This window comes from Hyperolius riggenbachi, chromosome 10 (assembly GCF_040937935.1).
Source record: "Hyperolius riggenbachi isolate aHypRig1 chromosome 10, aHypRig1.pri, whole genome shotgun sequence".
In the NCBI taxonomy this organism is placed as follows: Eukaryota; Metazoa; Chordata; class Amphibia; order Anura; family Hyperoliidae; genus Hyperolius; species Hyperolius riggenbachi.
Genome location: NC_090655.1, coordinates 61168496 through 61189931, shown reverse-complemented (window position 1 = coordinate 61189931; position 21436 = coordinate 61168496). Strand labels below are relative to the sequence as shown.

The following is a 21436-nucleotide window of genomic DNA, read 5'->3' as shown; positions in this document are numbered from 1 at the left end:
CGGAGCCAGAGGGGAACATAATCAACGAAGCCGGAGCCCGCAGCACAAAAAAATATGCGGCAGGAGCGCGGCGCCCCCCTGGAAGCCGGCGGGCCGGCGCCCTGAGCGATCGCTCCGGTCGCACAGGCCAAAGGCCAGCTGTGTGGCCTGGGCCTGATGCTGGGCATAGACGGGTCAATCGGGCGGCCGATTAGCCGCCGGATCGACTCCAGCCGCGTCCCCGCTCGTCAGCGCGGATCGATTCCCGCTCGTCCCCGCCGGCGGTCCTTTTCAGCCGCTCGATTCCCTGCCATTGTCTGCCGGCGGGAATCGAGCGGGCGCGGGTCGAGCGGCTTGATCGGGCTAGCTGAATATTATCAGCTGGCCAGATCAGCTGGTCGATACACGGTACAGAAACGTACCGTGTATCCCCAGCATTAGAGCTTTGAGGTCCTTATATTTCCTTTAAAGGATGCCCGAGGTGACATGTGACATGATGAGATATACATGTGCATGTACAGTGCCAAGCACACAAATTACTAGGCTGTGTTCTTTTTTTTTTCTTTCTCTGCCTGAAAGAGTTAAATATCAGGTATGTAAGTGGCTGACTCAGTCCTGATTCAGACAGGAAGTGACTGCAGTGTGACCCTCACCGATAACAAAATTCCAACTATAAAACACTTTCCTAGCAGAAAATGGCTTCTGAGAGCAGGAAAGAGATAACAAGGGTCAATAGTTCATAGACTTTAGCTCTGGCATACTTCAATGAATGTGTCATTGAGCAGAAACAATAAAACAGTAAAAACTTAAAAAGTAGATTTAAATTTAAAATAAGACTGTGGGATATCTTAAAAAGTCATTTTTAGGAGGAGGATAGATCAAATTGTTTATTTCATTGGTTTATTTTCAGCTCGGGTGTCCTTTAAGGCAATTGCTAAATCTTTCACACTATTCCAACATTCCTCCTCCGTACTTCCAAAGGCTTCTCAAGGAAAGCTGAAGACGTATTCGTAGCTAGAACTTTACCAGGCCTGGTGGTGGACCAAAGGTAAGGGAGGGCTGGAAAGGCTCTATGGAACCCAGAGCCTCCCCTCTCCATAGGCGAGTATCTGATTTTTTCACTTGCTTCAGTTTTGTAGCTCACATGTCTCAGGGGTGTTTGCAGCCGTTACGCACGATTTACACAATATCATCATTGCCTGCATTAAACAGCATTAACATGAGTATGCAGTATTACTGTAATGCATTATGCTCTACTTATCATGCATAAGACTTTATGCATGCTATTTTGATTACGGCAGTTGAGTGAAAATACCCCTACGTGACATATTAAGGTGGCAGCATGGCACCTGCTCGGGCTGCCTTTAACCACTGCATATTAAAAAGCAGCTTTAACTAGTTGCCACGGTGATTTGAAGTGCACCTTAGATAATGTTGCAAAAGGTTTTAAACTTACCTGGAGCTTCCTTCAGCCCCCTGTAGTCCTGTTTTCTACCTCATTGTCCTGCTTTCCCCTTAGTTATGCAGCTGTCAGCCCCGACTTGGCAGACTACTGCGCATATTAAACAAAAAAAAAAAAAAAAAAAAATCACATAAGGACATTTAAATAAGTAAGTAATCCCTAGATAGGTTTGATGCAATGAATGTTTGCATGTCTGCACTATGCATGTTAAAGGGCCAGAGTTAGGACACCTACGTTTACCTGGGTACCTCTGCGCAGTGTAGGTGACTAAGCAAGAGAATGCATTCCTTTGTGAACTAAGACCCCGGCTTTTAACTTAGCTGTAGGGATAACAGTGGTGCCTGGATGAGTGAATCTGTGAATGCATTTGTTTGAACATTTGCATGCGAGTGTGCAAAGGGTTGCTGATTTTTACTGCGCATAAAAGGTCCAGGCTGCGCACATCACCCGATCCCATGGCCAGGAGCATTCAGTCCATGTGTAACTACTAGACTGTAACTGTACTTTGTGCACAACGCCCCTGGCCACAGGAGAGCGAGGGAGGAACAGTGAATGCACAGTGGCCCGCAAACCCAGCCGGATCACGGATTGCACAAAGGAGGGGGGAGGACAGCAAGGGAGCAGACAGACTACAGGGGGTGGAGCAAGCCCCAGGTAAGTATCTTTTTTCTACATTCATCTCTGGTTGCAACAGATCTAGGAATCCATTGTGGTTTTTAGGAGCACAGAAGTGACTGCCAAAACTACGGTAATCCAAAATAAGCCAAAGGTGAGGGAAAACCAAAAGCCACTAAAGAGAGAGAGAGAGAGAGGCGATCATTTGATGGGTTTATAGAATGTTTTGCTGCTGTTGGTCTGCTGATCTGTTTGTGAGTGGGCATCCTTTGTCTGGCAGGAAATGACTTGTCCCGCTCTCTCTACATTCCAGGCACATATAACAGCTAACGTGTCTCTGATGTATACTCATTACTCAGAGATGAGCGGACAGTGACTGCAGCACACAGAAGCTCGGGATTATGGCATGCTCTAATTGCCTGATTAACCGCTTGTCTGAAATAGAAACTGCTCTGCATTGTTGAGCAACCACCAATCAGATTACAACCTTTGTAAAAGTGGCCAAATATGGGTCACATGTGGCTCAGTTAGGCAATAAGCATGTGTTATTTGTTACTATCTGATCAGCTGGAGAGTAGCATTGGCAAACCTCCCAACTTTTTTTCTGTTAAGAAAGAGGGAAACTTTATGAAACGCCCCACCTCTAACCACACCCCTAGTCACACATACAGTACATACCTCCCAACTTTTTTGAGATTAGAAAGAAGGACACTGAAGCCACATCCCTGATCACGCCCCCGGCACACCTCTAGTCACACATACCATAAAGATTTCATAGGAAAAATATGTTTTATAATTCAAACCACACTGGTCCTTTCTATCCTGGTTCATTTTCCTTCATACCTGTCTTTCCCCGAAAATAAGACAGTGTCTTATATTAATTTTTGCTCTAAAAGATGTGATAGGGCTTATTTTGAGGGGATGTCTTATATTTCTATAAGGAAGTGTCCCTCAGCAGAACATTTCCTGTTCCTTTGTACTGTGATGTTCATGGATTTGAAAGTATGCTACTGTACTGATCAGGCACCTTCCCTGTCTTCCCTGCACACAGCTGAAAACCTTGCTGTGTGCTGGGATGACAGGATCAGTGCCCGACCGGCACTGCACCGCTGTGTCCCCACTTACTGGCTGCCTCTTCCTCCTCTTTAACTTCCGCTAGGGCTTATTTTCGGGGTAGGGATTATATTTCAAGCATGCTCAAAATTCCAGCTAGGGCTTATTTTCAGGGAAAGAGGGTATTACCATTTGAAAAGAAGAAATGTATCAATTTAAAGGAAGAGAATAAAGTTTAGAGGGTACTTATGTATTATCCCCTCTGGAAAGTTTGGCAGATTTAGTTAAAGTTCTGTCTGATCCCCTAGTCAAGATCTAACCATTTTTGGAAAGCTGAAAGTCCCGGGCATTTCTTTGCACTGGGTTCCGAGTCAAGGCGATGCCCCATTCCCAAGTTAGGGGGCTTCGGGGGACGGGTGTTCCCTGCACTTTGCTGCAGAGAGCACAGTGGAATGGAGTCTCCTGCCCATGTCAGTAAGACAGAGAGGAGACGGGGGTGCATAGCTGCGCTACTCCATCTGTAATGAGAGACCCAGGGCACTTGACATGAGGATTGAAGACACATTTATGCTGCGAAGGAAGAAGAAGACCTACCGGGTGTGCTGCTTATCATCATGTCGGGTACGTCCCGTACTTCTGTAATTACACTTTCTGCAGCCGACTTCAGGGAACACCCCTCCTTCAAAACCCCATAACTTGGGAACTGAGCATCAAACCAACTCGGGACCGGTGCAAAAGAAAGCTGGGACTTTCCAAAAATGGTCAGATCTTCCTGGGGGAGCAAATAGAACTTTAACAAAAAGCTGCCAAACTTTCCAGATGCGATAATACTCAAGTACCTAATTTAGAGTTAACAAAACAAATTTTTCATTAGATAGACTCCTATTAGACCTACCGGTAATGGAGTTTCTGATTGTCATCCGGGACAACCTGAGATCCGGTCCCGCCCCGGATCTGTGGAAACACGAATCCAAGAAGATTAAAAGCCCCCGCCCACCCTCCATCCTCAGTGCGTCTGAAAGTATATAAGACTAGAAACACCAAGATGAAGGAAGACATAAAACACCAAAAAAGGTGAATGTACTAGATCCCAGTGATCTTAACTGTAACAAGAAAGGTGCGCAGTCGAGATAGGGAAAGGGTTATAATGTTTGTCCCGGATGACAATCAGAAACTCCATTACCGGTAGGTCTAATAGGAGTCTTTCTCTAATTGTCATCCGGGACAACCTGAGAGATAAACAAGAAAGTCTTTATAGCAAAAAAAGACTAACCTAGGGAGGGACCACCGCCTGGAGCACCTTTCTGCCAAACGATTGATCTTGTTGAGACAGTACATCCACTCTGTAGTGCTTGATAAAAGTTGATGCACTTGCCCATGTTGCCGCTTGACAAATTTGTTGAATGGTGGCTCCTGCTCTTTCCGCCCAGGATGTAGATAGAGAACGGGTTGAATGAGCCTTAATATTAGGTGGTAAGGGACAATTACTACACTCATATGTTATAGATATGGTCTGTCTAATCCATCTAGCAATGGTCTGTCTGGATGCCTGCTGCCCCTTATTTTTCCCTGAAAATAAGATAAATAGGCTGCTTGACTTTCTAATTTCTCTTGATCTCGAAAGGTATACTAGCAGACATCTCTTTACGTCCAAACAGTGAAATTCTTCCTCCTTCTGTCCCGAAGGGTTGCCACAAAAAGAAGGAAGAATAATGTCCTGAGACCTATGAAACTCAGAGACTACCTTAGGTAGATAGGCCGGATCAGTCCTGAGCCTGACACTATCAGGGCAAATGATTAGAAAGGGATCTTTGATAGATAACGCCTGTAAATCACTTATACGTCTAGCCGATGTAATTGCGATCAAAAAATGCTAATTTCAAGGTAAGGAATTTCATCTCAATCTCTTCAATGGGTTCAAAGGGTGCCTTTGTTAAACACTTGAGGACCAGGGATAAATCCCATTGTGGAAATACTTTCTGTCTTAGGGCTGGTTCAGACGGACGTTTGCAGAGCGTTTACAGCCAGCGTTCAGGGCTTGGTGTTAAACGCTCCCATTCAAGTGAATGGGAGCGTTTGTACCAAGCTTTCAAGCGCGTTTACACAAACGCGGCGTTTGGGTCCCGATTTTCTCTGGCGTTCAAGGAGCCCCTGGAAGCTACATGTAGCTTCCAGGGGAGGTTAACCGCGACGGCTAATGTCCCCCTAGGGGAAGAAAAAACGCGACCGCATCCAAACGCACACGAACGCTGCTGAACGCGACGCCAGCAAACGCAATGCCTCCAAACGTCCGTCTGAACCAGCCCTTACTGGTGTAGACCTCTGTAGTGCTTTGAAGAAATTCTTTACCAACTCTTCCTGCGCTAGATGCCTATCTAATAGTATTGAAAGTGCTGAACATTGAACCTTAAGGGTACTAAGTGCCAACTTCATGTCTGCACCTTCCTGAAGAAACTCTAAAATTGAACTAGTCAAATTCTGATCTCTAGTTCTAGTCTAGATAAACCTTCCAAACCTTTCGGTATATCTTCTGAGTTACTGGCTTTCTACATTTCATTACAGTGTCAATTACCTTCTCCGAAAGGCCCTTATTCCTCAAGATTACCCTTTCAGGATCCAGGCGGCCAGTCTGAATAACTGTGGCCTGGGGTGGATGAGAGGGCCCTGGATTAGCAGATCTGGCCGAGCTGGCAGGAGAAAAGGCGGAGCCACTGCCCACTTCCGCAGGGTCGCATACCATGGTCGTTTCGGCCATATTGGAGCTATCAGGATCATGTTCCCTCTCTCCCTTTGAAATTTCCCCAATACCTGAGGTAACAGTACTGTTGGAGGAAATGCATAGGAGAGGTTGAAGTCCCAAGGGAAGCTGAGGGCGTCCAACCCCAGAGATCTCTGGCACCTGTGCAGGGAGAAAAATTGGTCCGTCTTTGCATTCGTCGGGGATGCGAAGAGATCTACCTCTGGGATACCGAATTTGTTTATCACCATCTGAAAAACCTCCGGATGAAGTTCCCACTCTGACTGATTCACCTGATGACGACTTAAAAAATCTGCCTTTACATTGAGAGTCCCCTTTATGTGGATCGCCGACAAAGATAGAACCTGAGGTTCTATCCTGCCTAGAGTCTCTGAGCATAGGCGCCTGAGCTCGATTGATCTCGTGCCTCCTTGTTTTGCCAGATAAGCCACCGTCGTGATATTGTCGGAAAATACTAACACGTGCTTCCCTTCTATCAGGGATTGAAAAGATAGAAGTGCTTTCTGCACTGCCAGTAACTCTCTGAAGTTGGACGATTTCTTTGCAATTTGCTGCGTCCAATGCCCCTGAGCATGATGGCCCAACATCGTTGCGCCCCATCCCCAAGAGCTTGCATCTGTAAAGATCTTTATTGGTTCCTCCTGTCTCCAAAGACGTCCTTTGGTTAGATTCTGAGAGTCCAACCACCAGACCAGACTGGACTTCACTACCTCTGGGATAGCTATCTGTGAGTCTAGGGAAAGTTTGGACCTGTCCCAATTTGCCAAAAGCAGAGACTGGAGATCTCTGCCGTGGTGTTGGGCCCAGGTGACCGCTGCCTGTCCCAATTCCGCTGCGCCTGCAGGTCTGATCGGAGACGCCAGGACCACGCTGCCTCACTTCCTGGCTTTCTCCAATGTTCCTCCTCCACGCCCACGTCAGACGCCACGCGACGTCTGACCTCACTTCCGGCGTTCAATCAGCTCTCCGGATGCGCCTTGCAGAGCCGGCGTCTGATGGAGGAGGCGCGGCATAACGGCCATACACCACGCGGAAGCCGTACACCGCTCCAAGAGGTCTGTAGTCCGCGCTGCTGCTGAGGCCGCCTCTGCTCTGCCCGCTAAGGACCACACAAAGAAACCTCCAGCGTACTCAAGACTCACCCTCTGGTGAGTCCAGAAAACAAAAAAACGGGAGCTTTGCTTCTAAGGTGTTTCCGTGGCGGAAACACAGATGAACTGAGGATGGAGGGTGGGCGGGGGCTTTTAATCTTCTTGGATTCGTGTTTCCACAGATCCGGGGCGGGACCGGATCTCAGGTTGTCCCGGATGACAATTAGAGAAAAATACATATATTCACATATATCTGTACATGTCCTGAAAGTAGGGAAAATGAGGAGAAACCAGGGACAGAGGGACAGGGTTCCCAAAGAGGCACGGTCCTTTCAAAATAGGGAAAGATGGGACCTGTGCAGATATCACAAGGAATTTATAAGTAAAAGATGTAGTTTTTTCATGAATATATATCATACTAGTCCTTTCTATCATCATCAGTTTTATTTCATAAAAACATTTGAAAGTAGGAAGTATATGAATTTAAAGGATGAGAATAAAGTTTAGAGCTAGTTAAACATTTTTTTCAGTAGAAAATGCATATGTGTACATAGATCTGTACATCAGTCCTGAAAGAGGGACACATGAGGAAGACAGAGGGACTGGCTTCCCAGAGAGGGTCTGCCCCTCTGAAAATGGGCCAGTTGGGAGCTACCGCATTGGATGCATCACAGAGCAGAACATATTTGCTAGAAACTGATTACACCACTGCCATACTAGTTTCTTGCTGTTCCATGCAATACAAACATATAGGCCCACTAACTGTCTTGTCTTCCAGCGTTGGTGACCCAAGGTTCCTTGACCTGTAAATCTGAACGGTGGTTGGTGGTGATGTAGAACAATTTCCACTTAAAACTCCGTACACACAAAAGACGAAACCCAGCCAATAATGCTTCTGCCGAAAATCCAATTTGTACGGCAGCCCCCGATTCCCCCCCCCCCCCCCCACAGTACTCGGCCAGTGATCCGTCCTGGTGGATCACTTTACCCAAGTGACAGCCGATAGCACTGCCCACTGACCCCAACAGCCATGTGACATCACTCCTGCGCTGCTCCACCTGCATTTTGTAACCTCCACGGAGGTTTGTGGCTTCATAATGGAAAAAAACTGGTAGATCCAGGAACAGGGATATAGAAACAGTTGTAGCAATTAGACAGGAGCTGTAAATCTATCTCTGCCCCCCCCCCCCCATCCCCCCCCAAAAAAGGACAACTAACACGTGGACTGTAATAATAATAAAAACAAAGTTAGCTAGTCACCTACAAGGAGGGAAGGCTCTGAATCCCATAGAGCCTTCCCGTTGCTCTCTGCATCCCCTCGTACCACTACCGGACCCCAGTTCAAATCTCTAGCCCCTGTGTCTTTGGGTCTCCACAGAAACATAGCTCCCTACTGACCCTTTTTTAAAGGGACAGTCCCTCTGTAGGAACCAAATTCTGCCCCTTTTTCTCCCCTCATTTGTCCCTCTTTCAAGACTGATGTGCAGATCTAAGTAAATATATGTATTTTTCTAATTGCCTCCAAACTTCACTTCCAACCTTAAAGTGAACCTCCAGACTAAAAATCTACTCAGCAGCACTGAAAACGCTTGGTGTTTCTTTAAAGTGGTTCTGTGGAGTCCTTCAATAAACATAAACAGACACTTACCTGGGGCTTCTACGGGCCCCCTGCAGCTGTTACGTCCCACGCCATCCTCCTCAGATCACCCGTTCCCCGCTGCCGGCACAGGCAATTATTTGTCTAACAAGACGAATAATGCGCGCTCCTGATCGCGTCTCTGAGAGCTTACTGCGCAGGCACAGTACGAGGTTTTCTTGTATTGCGTCTGTGCAGTAAGTTCCCGGAGACGCGAGCGGGAGGCTGGGCAGACGTGTGACAAGCGTGATTAGACCGGGATCGGTGGCAGGGAACGAGTGATCGGAGGAGGACGGCACAGGACATAACTACAGGGGGCTGATAGAAGCCCCAGGTAAGTGTCTGTTTATGTTTATTGAAGGACACCACAGAACCCCTTTAACAGTTTCACAGCATCAGAACTTTGTTTTTCTTACCCAAGCTTCATTTTTAGCCGCACAGAAGAAAACGGCCTGGGCATTTTTACCTAGATGCTGTTCAAAGCATGATGGGATTTCTGATATTATTCTTCTGCTGTTTTGGAGCAAATTCGTTTTTTTAAATGTTAAATTTGAGATTTGAAGCCTAGCTGGGAGGAGTGATCAGGACACAGGACAGTTGGAACTGTGTCTCATCCTCCCTGTCACCTCCTTTCAACCAAAAAGATGGCTGCCCCATGAAATCACAAACATTTGCCTGTTCTTTTAAAACAGGGTGGGTAATTATAATTACCTGTCTATTTTAATTAATATAACTAATGTAACTCAATGACAGTATGTTTGTTTAGGCTGAAGTTCCCCTTTAAAATGTAAATATTTCTTGTTGACAAATGTTAAAAATGAAGGAAAACGAATGATGATAGAAAGGACCAGTGTGGTTTGAATGATGAAAATACATCTTTTGCTTCTTAAAGGGGCTCTGAGCAGTGCCTGTGGGTATGCCTTTAAGCATACCCACAACTAATTAATTATAGCCTCACACCTACCAGCAGGATGTTTGTAACTACAGTATATCCCCCTGGGTTCCTTGTATTTCATTGCATTGTGCTGAAGGGAGCGGCCGACACTGGGGAAAGTGTCGTCCTGTGTAATACAATGCCAAAAAGTTCAGAAACTATGGAAAGATGCATATCATTTTGAAGCTCTCTTTCTCCTCTTTTCAATGATATATAAACCACCACCCTACGCCTTTTAGTTTTCACTATTTTCGCGATTGAAATTGCGGCTGTCGCGAAAAGGCGTAGGGCGGTGGTTTATATATCATTAAAAAGAGGCGAAACAGAGCTTCAAAATGATATGCATCTTTCCATAGTAACTGCACTGCTCGGATTCCCTTTAATTCTTTGTGATATGCATGACAAGAGGCATGGTGTGGGTGTGGGTGTGGTTGGAAGTGTGGCAGGGGCGTGTCTTAAAAGAGGAACTCCAGTGAAAATAATGTAATGAACAAAAGTGCTTAATTTTTACAATAATTATGTATAAATGATTAAGTCAGTGTTTGCCCATTGAAAAATCTTGCCTCTCCCTGATTTACATTCTGACATTTATCATATGGTGACATTTTTACTGCTGGCAGGTGATGTCAGCGGAAGTAGCTGCTGCTTGCTTTTTTGGCAGTTGGAAACAGCTGTTATTTCCCACAATGCTGGCCGGGGGAGGCAGCAGAAACGTTTGTTTTGTTTTGTTTTTTATATAAAATGACGACATAAATATTTGTTTTAGAAAAAATAACCTGTTTTGAATATGAACGGCTGCTGCTAATAGCAGCTCTCATTCACTGTACAGAAAAAAAAAGGACAGTGTCACTATTAAACAATAAAGTGTTTACAACCCCCTCCCCCCCCCCCCCCCCCCCCCAAACAAAGTATTAATTTCTACCTAAGTAATTAACCGCTTGTGTCATCTATACTTAGCCCTAAGATTAGTGGACCCCTGTAACGGCTGCCATCAAAAAATTGAAAAATATTATCCGAAGAAAGCCTAGATTGTTCTTAGAAAACTATGTGTATCACTTAGATGGCGTACGTAATAAAAAAAAGTTATTGCTGTTTCACTGCGACACAGCTAATTTGCCAAAATTGGCAGGAATCTTAAGGGGTAAAACCCCCGGAATGCGAACTGTTTAACAGACAACTGAAGTGAGAGGGATATGGAGACTGCCATATTAATTTCCTTTTAAAAGGGAACCAGAGGAACAGGGGGTGAAAAAAGGAAAAGATTTTATACATACCTGGGGCTTCTTCCAGCCCCATAAGCCTGGATCGCTCCCACGCCGCCGTCCTCAGCTTCCTGGATCCGCCAGTACCGGGCCCGTCACTTCCGGCAGACGCAGCCAATTGTCAGCTTCACAGGGGCTCCCTCCATACACGTACGCATGCGGCTGCGCAGTTAACAGCCACATGCGTATCTGTATGGAGAGAGCACCCTGTGATGCGGAGAATTGGCCGCATCCGCCGGCCGACTGGCGGCAATGACGGGACCCGGTGGCGGCGGATCCAAGCAGCGGAGGACAGCAGCGTGGGAGCAATCCGTGCGTATGGGGCTGGAGGAAGCCCCAGGTATGTATATTTCATCCTCTCTGGTTCCCTTTAAACAATACCAGTTGCCTGGCTATCCAGCTGGTCTTCTACCTCTAATACTTTTAGCCATAGACCCCGAACAAGCATGCAGCAGATCAGGTGCTACTGTCATTGTCAGATCTGACACGATAAACTGCATTCTTGTTTCTGGTGTTACTCAGACACTACTGCAGCCAAATAGATCAGCAGGGCCACCAGGCAACTGGCATTGTTTAAAAGGAAATAAATATGGCAGCCGCCATATTCTTCTCACTACAATTGCCATTTAAAACACAGTTCTTGCCCAACTGCTGAGCTCATCCTCTGCCTATAATGACCTGGAACAAGTATGCAGATCAGGTGTTCTCCCCTTCACAACAGGTTCTCTTAAAAACTGAACACTAACAGCTTTAAAGGATACCAGGATACCCAAGGTGACATGTGACATGATGAGATAGACATGTGTATGTACAGTGCTAAGCACACAAATAACTATGCTGTATTCCTTTTTTTCTTTCACTGCCTGAAAGAGTTAAACATCAGGTATGCAAGTGACAATTTCTGCCCGGGTCGGGACCAGGTCAGACTGGGTCAGACTACAGCATTACCCTCACTGATAATTACAGCCATAAAACTCTTTCCTGTCAGTAAATGGCTTCTGGGAGCAGGAAAGAGATAAAAAGGGTCAATAATTCATAGATTTTAGCTCTGGCATACTTCAATGAAGGTGTCATTGAGCAGAGACAATGAAACAGTAAACACTTGAAAATTAAATATAAAATAAAAAACCGTGGGATATTTTTAAAAGTCATTTTTAGGAAGATGAGGATAGATACTATTGTTTTTCTCATCAGTTTATTTTCACCTCGGATGTCCTTTAAAAAATAAAAAAAAGCTTACACAAACCAAGAAATAGTTACATTAGCTTATTTTATGGCCATTTACTGTTGTCTGTGACTACATTAGGGAGATTTCCTGTTATTTCCTGTAAGCTTCGGGACAGAACGTTCCAAATATGTTACAGCTGTTGCCAGAACAGGAGCTGAGACTGAGTCACCGGCCAATGACAACACCTGTTCTTGTAACAAGAAGCATGAGTAAAAGGTGAAGGCACCCACAAAACACAATGATCTGAACATAGAAACGAATGTACTGTAAGGTGTCCACTCACCTCCTGTCACATGGATACTAGCTGGTACAAGTAGCAAACAAGCAAGGCTAATAGTCATGTCAGCACTAATATCCTGATGAAGTGGTCTAAGTATCACGAAATGTGTTGTCCTTCTGAAAATAAATCTTTTATTTTTTGTGTGACTACGCCTTTCAGTCATGATATTTTAACCTAAGGGAGCAAACACACATCCAAATATGATCAGCTAGTTATTGGCCAGTAGTTCCTTGTACAGTAGTATGATTGCTTACCTACCTAAACAATCTGTTCGGTGTAAAGGGAGTCCCCCAACTTACGAACGACCCGCCGATACAAACGGCATGGATTCTGTGTGAACAAGTAAAAAAAAAATTGTTTTTCAAATTGGACTTTGGTAGTTTTTGAGAAAAATGATTTAAAATAAAAATCAAAGAAAAAATGGCTTCTAAACTTGTGTAAGCAGGTACAGGGGGGCAGAGGTGACACAGGGGGAGGCACTGGCGGTAAAAGGGGGCACAGGGGACAGAGATTGCATAGTGTTCCGACTTAAGAACAGATTCAGGTTAAGAGCGAACCTACAGTCCCCATCTCGTTCGTTAACCGGGGACTACCTTATTCAAAATCTGTTCACGCTCACAATTTAGATATGTAGTAAGACTGGCCAGTGAAATGTAAAGTGGATGAAGATAAGACCACTGGCCAAATCGTAATCGATCCGGCTGCAGCTTTTTGCCAGCAATTGCGATTCAATGTTAAGTATAGGAATGATCGCTGCAAAATTGCTTTGCAATCGCTGTACAAAAGCAATTTTACTACCCAAACCACCCCCCAAAAAACATTGAAACCACGATCGCTAGCATTAAAATAAAAACAATACTAAAAAACTGTCGCTGCTGAAATCGCTTTGCAAAACGCTAGCAAAACCACTGAGCGATCAGCAATCTGTAGCGTGTCCATGACCCAAAGGTGACCATACACTGTGCAATTTTGGGGGTCAATCGACCAAGAAACAGATCTCTCTCTGACCAAATCTGATGGGAGAGAGATCTGTTGGATACCATACGCAGCAGGGCGACCCCCGATCGATTTCAGCATGAAATCTTTCAGGAATCTGCCTTGTAAGGCCACCGCGTCGCCGCTCTCCTGGTGCCCGTGCATAATACTTTGCCAGTCCGCCGATGTGTCCGTACTCTCCTTCCTCATTGGCGCCATTAAGAAAGAAGAGTGCGGACACAGCAGCGAACTCTTGGGGTGGGAGGGGACGGCATTACCAGGGCTGTGGAGTCGGAGTCGAGGCGTTGGAGCAATTTTTGGGTACCTGGAATTGGAGTTTTCATAGATTGAGGAGTTGGAGTCAGATGATTTTGGTACCGCTCAATAGCCATGCAGGGGCTGTGGAATAGGAGTCAGGGTCAAGGAGTCTGAGCAATTTTGAGTATCTGGAGTCGGTGGTTTTATTTCATAACTGAGGAGTTGGAGTCGGATGATTTTTGTACTGACTCCAAAGCCCTGGGCAAGACACGAGGAAAGTATTATGCACGAGTACCAGGTGGCCCATGTAACATTTTGGGGGGATGCGGTCAGGGGTTTCTGTTGCGTTCATTATCGCATGCAGTTACCGCCGCACACTCAATTCAGCACATCGGCCTGAGATTTTCCAGCATATCCAATCAATACATGCGACTGGGCATGCTCTTGGTGGCACAGATTTCCATCTGCTTTGAGTCGATCAGCTGCCAAGTCAGGAGATGTATTGCCACCTTTAGAACCTGGGCACACCACCCGGTATTTGCGCCTAATGAATGGACAATCCATTCAAAATGATTAGATTATCTATTGATCATGAGTGAATTTCTTTTCCATCTGCTGATTGACTACAAAGACAACCGTTTACATTCTCGATGAAAATAACCAACTAGCAAAAAAACAAAACAAAACATAATTTATATTGTATGTTCAAATCCAGGGTGAATGGTTTATATGCACGTGTAGGTATGATACATGACTCCTAATTCAAATTAAAGAGAACCTGAATAAAAGGCATTCAAGAACCCCCCCCCCCCCCCCCCCCTCACCGAAGGTGCCAAATACCATCTCATGCCTCGTCTGGGGACCGAAACCTCCATGGTCAAATGCAACTTCATCGGGGGTCACCCATCAGACGCCCGTGCCGAGCGCCAGCGAGCACCCGGCTGGTGAACGGGAGTAGCTGATAGGCAGTGAATTCCCTGCCTTTAGCTGCCTGTGGGAAAAAAAGCCCTTAAAGTGAACCGGAGATGGGGCGCAATAAAACACGTATATATACCTGGGGCTTCCTCCAGCCCCCTCCAGCCTGATCGCTCCCATGCCACGGTCCTCTACTACCGCAGACTGGCTGTGCGCGCTCCCCCGTTGTGCACTATGTCCCACACCGGAGGACTTTCCGGGGCAATTTGCGGAGGCTGCAGGCAGCGGAAGGATGGCGGCAAGGGAGCGATCAGGGTGGAGGAGGCTGGAGGAAGCCCCAGGCATGTATACATTTTTATTGCGCCCCATCTCAGGTTCTCTTTAAAGCCTTGGAAATGCAAGAGAGCAGCAGCCATGATGATCAAACCTTCTCATACATTCCCATAGTGGTCACTACTGGAAGCGCCAGGTTGTGGCAGTCATATGTGAAGTATAGGGGTGGAGGCACCCAGAAAATGTAAATATGTACATGGATAGCGAGTGTATCACTGTGAGGATCACAATCAGCCAATGTTATATAATACAACCACTGGATTACTATTTTCCTTCTAACAGACACTCAAGTTCTCAAGGTTCCCACAACCTGCTCTACATACCTGAGGAAGTAGGTCACGCCCATGTAATACCTGTTTTTGTGATGTAACAGAATTACTGTATTATTATTATTACGTTGGTTTATTGTGAACAGGAAATACGTGAATAATCAGCTCGCTCTCCTTTATATAGCTTAATCATGTATTTTTCTGGGCTCCATGTAGTCATTATTACCTTTGTTCTGGGTTATATCATTTGTAATGCAGGTAATTATGCTTGGAGTGTGACCTTCTCTTGCATCCCTAAGGCCTTGTTCCCATTATAAATCAGCATGGTGGCATAGTGATTAGCACTCTTGCCTTGCAGCGCCAGGTCCCTGGTTCGAATCCCAGCCAGGTCAACATCTGCAAGGAGTTTGTATGTTCTTCCCGTGTCTGTGTGGGTTTTCTCCGGGCACTCTGGTTTCCTCCCACATCCCAAAAACATACAGATAAGTTAATTGGCTTCCCCTAAATTGGCCCTAGACTATTAGATACATACACTACATGATACATACATCGACAAATGACTATGGTAGGGACTAGATTGTGAGCCCCTCTGAGGGACAGTTAGTGACAAAAAGATTAAACTCTGTACAGCGCTGCGTAATACTGTATGTCGGCGCTATATAAATACTTGAATAATAATAATTATTATAAATCGCCAGCGCTATCGTAAGCGCTGAGAGATTTATTGAGTTTTTTAAAAGCGCTTTTCCCTGCGCTTTGAGCTTAGAAAGGCATTTTTCTAAGCGCTTTTGATGAGCAATTGTGATTTTCATTTCCTGACGTCAGTCGAGAAGTGAACTCGGAAAAGAATAATTACAATGTATTTATTCTTAACAGCGCTCGGAAAATCCCTATACAAAGTGCTTTTTCAAGCGCTTTGCGATTTCCCTATACCTTCCATTGAGCAAAAACGCTCAGAAAATGGTACAGGTGAAATCGAAATGCTCACATGTGAACACTCTCATAGACAATCATTGCACAAGCGCTTTTAGGACGATTTCTAAAAATTTTTTAAAAATCCCCTATAGAATTGTATTAGCAAGAGCTTTTAAAATCTCTAGCGTTTAAAAAGCTCTTGTAGTGTGCACCAACCCTCACAGCCTGGGAATCTGACGGGGGCACTCCGCCACCAGCCTAAGGCAACGTCCACAGTGGTATAAACAGGAACGCAACAGAGCGAAAAAGTCGCACTGCATGTTATGTGACCTTTGGGTCGCATACAGTAAAGCAGATCGTCAATAAAAAGTATGCTTCGCTGCCACTGTTAATGCATGTGTTATGCATGTTTTCACACATACAGACACACATGGTGTACAGAAAACGCAAACAGAAAACCAACAGAGGAGTGTGCTACCAGCTGCAGCTTATTACACTCTCTCTGTCCATCTATGATGGAGCAGAACTACCTTTGCAGACTTCTCCAGCATTGCTAAAGTATAGAACAATTGGGGAAGGGTAGAAAGGTTTGGGGCTGGGCGCTGTACACAAGACCCTGCTGAACACTGAATAGGGACTGTCTACAAATGTATGTCTGCAAAACTTAGTGCCCATTCACACTAGAGCGTTTTGCCGCGATTTCGTCAAACCGCTCAAACGCTAGCGCTTTTAAAAAACGCTAGTGTAATAAAACCCTATGGGCCCATTCTTACTTGGGCGATTTGCGCTAATCGCCCAAAATCGCGAAATGCAAACGCGTCGCCTGCACCATTTTCAGGCGATTTCCCAGCAATCGCGTTTCAGTGCTATAGAAGCGCAAAACGCGGTCGCGGAAAAATCGGCGCAGTGTTCAGTGATTTTTCCACGTGAAAATGTGGAAAAATCACTACTGCAAAAGGCCGGCAAAAATCGCCGGCGTTTTGCAAACGCAAGTGTGAATGGGTCCTTTGTACGATTCCTTATCCGTGGCTGAGCAGATGCAGTCATTAGAACAATTGTGCAGAGAACAACATTTTTTTCTCTCAGTGCCCTTAGTTGTCAGTCTCTCAGGACAGGGAAAAGAAACTTCTCCCTCCTATGGGGCCCCCTGCAGCTTTTGGGCCCCCCAGCAGATGTATTTCTTGCAGGGTCTATTGTTACGCCCCTAGCTGTCGCACAATGAGATACAGTGTTTGCTGTAACAGTGAAGGAGACCTTCCTGGTCAGAGGAAGATGTAATTTTCCACTTGCAGATGAGTTATTCCTTTTTGGCTGGTATTCTGCTTTAAATAAAACAAAAAACTGACTTTATTTTGTTGCTGACCCTGTAAAACTGACCATCCCATGGGCAAGAGAGCCTTAGGGGAGGAGTCATTATCCATGCAATTAACTATCGATCTGCCTGCAGTCAATCACTACCACCATTCTGTTGCCACATAAGGCAACCAAATGATGCATCTATTTGAACCACTGACAACACTTAATATCAGCCATCGACCCGCGGTGCAGTTACTGGCCATGGATGGACATTTCATGCCATGTCCTGCAGGAGGCGATCATTTGCTCAGATGTACAGGCATAGACATGACACTGAAGTACCATTCCACTGCCACCTGCGAAGCATACAAAAATTGCATCGCGAGTATGGGCCTTTATACTTCTAGCCATAGACCCTGAAAAAGCATGCAGATTGGGTGCTCTGGCTGAAGTCTGACTGGAATAGCTGCATGCTATTTCAAGTATGTGATTGAAAGATCAGCAAGACAACCAAGCAACTAGTATTGTTTAACCTCCCTGGCGGTCAATTAGAACAGCCAGGGGGCAGCGCAGCACTTTTTTTTTTTAATCCTGTAGCTAGCCTAGCGCTAGCTACATGATAGCCGCTGAGCAGCGGCATCCCCCCACCCTCTCCGATCGCCTCCAGCGATCAGCGGAAGCAGGAAATCCCGTTCAGAATGGGATTTCCTGCTGGGCTTCCCCGGTCGCCATTGACCAGGATCGGGAGTCCCGATCCACCCCTCAGCGCTGCCAGGCTGTGCAAGGTGTCTGGGGGGAGGGGGACCGGCGCGGCGGATAGTGGCGAATTGGCGCAGAGTGGCGGCGATCGGGAAGTACACGCAGCTAGCAAAGTGCTAGCTGCGTGTACAAAAAAAAAATTATGCAAATCGGCCCAGCAAGGCCTGAGAAATCCTCCTGCGCGCGTAGCCCGACCTGAGGTCGGGCTTACCGCCAGGGAGGTTACAGGCTTAGTAATGTGCTGCTGTGGGTTCCAGGCCTCAGGCTCCTTTCACACTAGGTTCCATGCCGGCTATTCTGACAGAGCGCACATAGCACGCAACAAGCAAGGTAACATGAACGTCTATTGACTTTCATGTTACTGTTCACATTAAATTGTTCCAGAGCGTTCCGGTGGAACGCCTCCAGGAACATGTGATTGCACGACGCAAGCTATTTCCTGTTGGGTGTTTTAGAATTAGTGCCGCTGATACGCATCAAAGTGCAACTTCCCATCATCATGCCGTGCATCGTAACGCGTCCACGAAATCGGGTTTGTGCACGCATTAGCTAGTGGGAAAGGGCCCTTAGAGAGGATTCACTTAGCATGCACCGTTCTGCGCTTGCAAGTCATGCAATATTTATTGAGGACAGAAAAAAAAGCGGTAGTGTTTGCAAAAATCAAAACTGAAAGAATCTACTACACCAATTCATAGATCCTCTGTAACCCGTGCTAGTCTAGTTTAGGGGTGCAGCAGGAAACCTTATAAAAAAATTCAGCTAACGTGATTGGGTGGACAGCATCTTGACCTGCTAGGTTTTAAGTAGGTTGTAATAAACTACGCCCACACTATTCAGCCAATCACAAGGCTTTGTGCTGTAGAGGGTGCTGAGATTGTGAGAAATGTTCTCTATGAGGATTTGTTCTGGGTCCCCTAAAGTAGACTAGCCCCCTTTAACTAACAGCTGCCTGCTTACTCTTAAGGGCCATACGCACATCCAATTTTTATCTGCATATGACTGGCCAGTTTTACCCCTTCTGTGTAGTATGAAAGCATACCTACACAGTCTGTTGGTCCTCAAACTACATGGCATTGGTAAAATTGGCCAGTGATCTGCAGATTAAAATTGTGTGTGTGTGCAGAACCTTAGTGTTAAGCATATCCACTTAAAAGACACCTGAAATGAGACGGATACGGAGGCTTCCATATTTTTTTCCTCTTAAAGTGGACCCAAATTAAAAATACAAGATTTCAGAAATAAAATCTATTTTCTAAACTATAATAATAAATAGCAGCCTTTTTTCAGCTGCATGATGACAAATATAAAATATTTTACATTTAATGGAGAAACCCCTCCCCTTCCTTTCATATTTCCGGCAAACTGGTGGAGTAGATGGTGTCCAGCAAAGGAGGAATTGCTAATGGCTGCCACCTGTATAACCCTAGTTATGAAAAGAGAAGGGTGAAAAGCATGCACTGAAATGCTCATAAGCTTGAAGGAGTGTTTTTTTCTCTTTGTATGTGTCAGAGTGGTGCAACTAAATAATTTGAATTAAATAAATGTTTGGTTTGGGTCCGCTTTAAGTGGAACCTTAACTGAGAGGGATATGGATGTTACCTTTTTAACAATACCAGTTGCTTGTCAGTCCTGCTGATCTCTGGCTGCAGTAGTGGCTGAATCGCACACCAGAAACAAGCATGCAGCTAATCCAGTCTGACTGAAGTCAGAGCACTTGATCTGCATGCTTGTTGAGGGGTTGTGGCTAAAAGTATTAGACACACAGGATCAGCAGGAGAGTCGGGCAACTGGTATTATTTTAAAAAGAAAAATCCATAACCTTGTCATTTTAGGTTCCCTTTAAAGGAAACCTGAGACCTATAAAATAAGTTTTATACATACCTGGGGCTTCCTCCATCCGCACGGATCACTCCCACGCCGCTGTTCTCAGTCTTCTCTATCACCGGTACCGGGTCCCGTAACTTCGGCCAGTCGCATCCAGTCTGACACAAGAAAAGTGCGCTCTCTACATATCTCCGGGGATACTGAGGACGGCAGCGTGGGAGCGATCCGTGCGCATGTGGCTGGAGGAAGCCCCAGGTGTGTATAAAACGTTTATTGTATATCGCCTCTAGTACACTTTAACAAGAGCTTTTCAAATCACTTGCGCTTAGAAAAGGCTGCTAGTCGGTTTGAGCCCTGACTGTACACTTGGCTGCATGGTATTTCCCAGCACTTGTCAGGTACCATTGTGATAATTCACCTCACATGTCTGTAGCTGTAATATTGTAGCTGATCAATTAAGGTTGTATATATGGAGAAAGGACGGCATGTACTGACCCTAAAGAGAATCTTTACTGTGTATAAAATTGCTTCTTTTAACAATATCCATTTATAAATAATGTTCTCAATGTTTGCCCATTTTACAATACTACCTAACCTGGCATCTTTACTGCTGGCAAGATGACTCACGGTGGAGTATTTTCCCTTCTGTAGAGAGCAGGAAGATCACATGACTTCCCACAGTGCTTTGTGGCAGGAAGCTGTATGACATCACTGGAAGGATGGGCTCACATTTCAATCTGCTCTACAGCAATATACTGTATAGATATAGGAAGTGCTTCTGATGATGAAACCAGGGTAATTAAGGTAAACATGGAAATCCTGAATAATTTATTATGCTCTACTATATGTATTTAAAGTTCAATTGACATGCATTTATGTTGGCCTAAACAGTGAGTGGATCATGTGGAAGTGGTAATCAGAAGCACTTAGACATGAATACCAAATGTGAAGGCCAAGTGCTTGAGAAATGTACAATGCTTGCATGCAAATTTAAAGGAAACCTAAACAAACTGTAAAAAGTAAAATTCACTTACTTGGGGCTTAAAGGAGAACTGTTGTGAGAGGTATATGGAGGCTGCCATATTGATTTCCTTTTAAGCAATACCAGTTGCCTGGCAGCCCTCCTGAGCTATTTGCCTGCAGAATCACACCAGAAACAAGCATGCAGCTAATCTTGTCAGATCTGACAAAAATGTCAGAAACACCTGATCTGCTGCATGCTTGTTCAGGGGCTATGGCTAAAAGCATTAGAGGCAGCGGATCAGCAGGGCTGCCAGGCAACTGGTATTGCTTAAAAGGATATAAATATGGCAGCCTCCATATCTCTCTCACTACAGTTCTCCTTTAAAGGAGTCATCAGGGGATATAACGAAAATAAGTGCTACTTACCCCAAGCTCCCAGCATGTCCCTCGCTGCAGCTCTGCTGTCAGCTGTTTGCCACCGCTAACTCCCGGTGTCTCTTTAAAGAAGTCATCAGGGGATATAACGAACATAAGTGCTACTTACCCAGGGCTTCATCCAGCCCCAAGCTCCCAGCATGTCCCTCGCTGCAGCTCCGCGGTGAGCCGTTCGCCTGTGAAGCTTCCCGTTCCC

General features: G+C 45.5%; 1 long non-coding RNA gene across 4 annotated transcripts in view; it reads right to left on the bottom strand.

Annotated features, from left to right (window-relative positions):
• The window catches only part of LOC137536036 (uncharacterized), a 193215-nt gene extending 172696 nt beyond the window's left edge, over positions 1 to 20519 (bottom strand). For 3 of the 4 annotated variants that reach the window (XR_011024499.1, XR_011024501.1, XR_011024500.1), the window contains exons 1-3: positions 20438 to 20519; positions 12557 to 12628; positions 12302 to 12472 (exon numbers count right to left, since the gene is read on the bottom strand). This is a non-coding gene — a long non-coding RNA (uncharacterized lncRNA). Of the gene's footprint in view, positions 1 to 862; positions 1179 to 12301; positions 12473 to 12556; positions 12629 to 20437 lie in introns of those variants that run through there. The other variant, XR_011024502.1, reaches the window with a different exon arrangement.
• Positions 20520 to 21436: the final 917 nt, after the last annotated feature.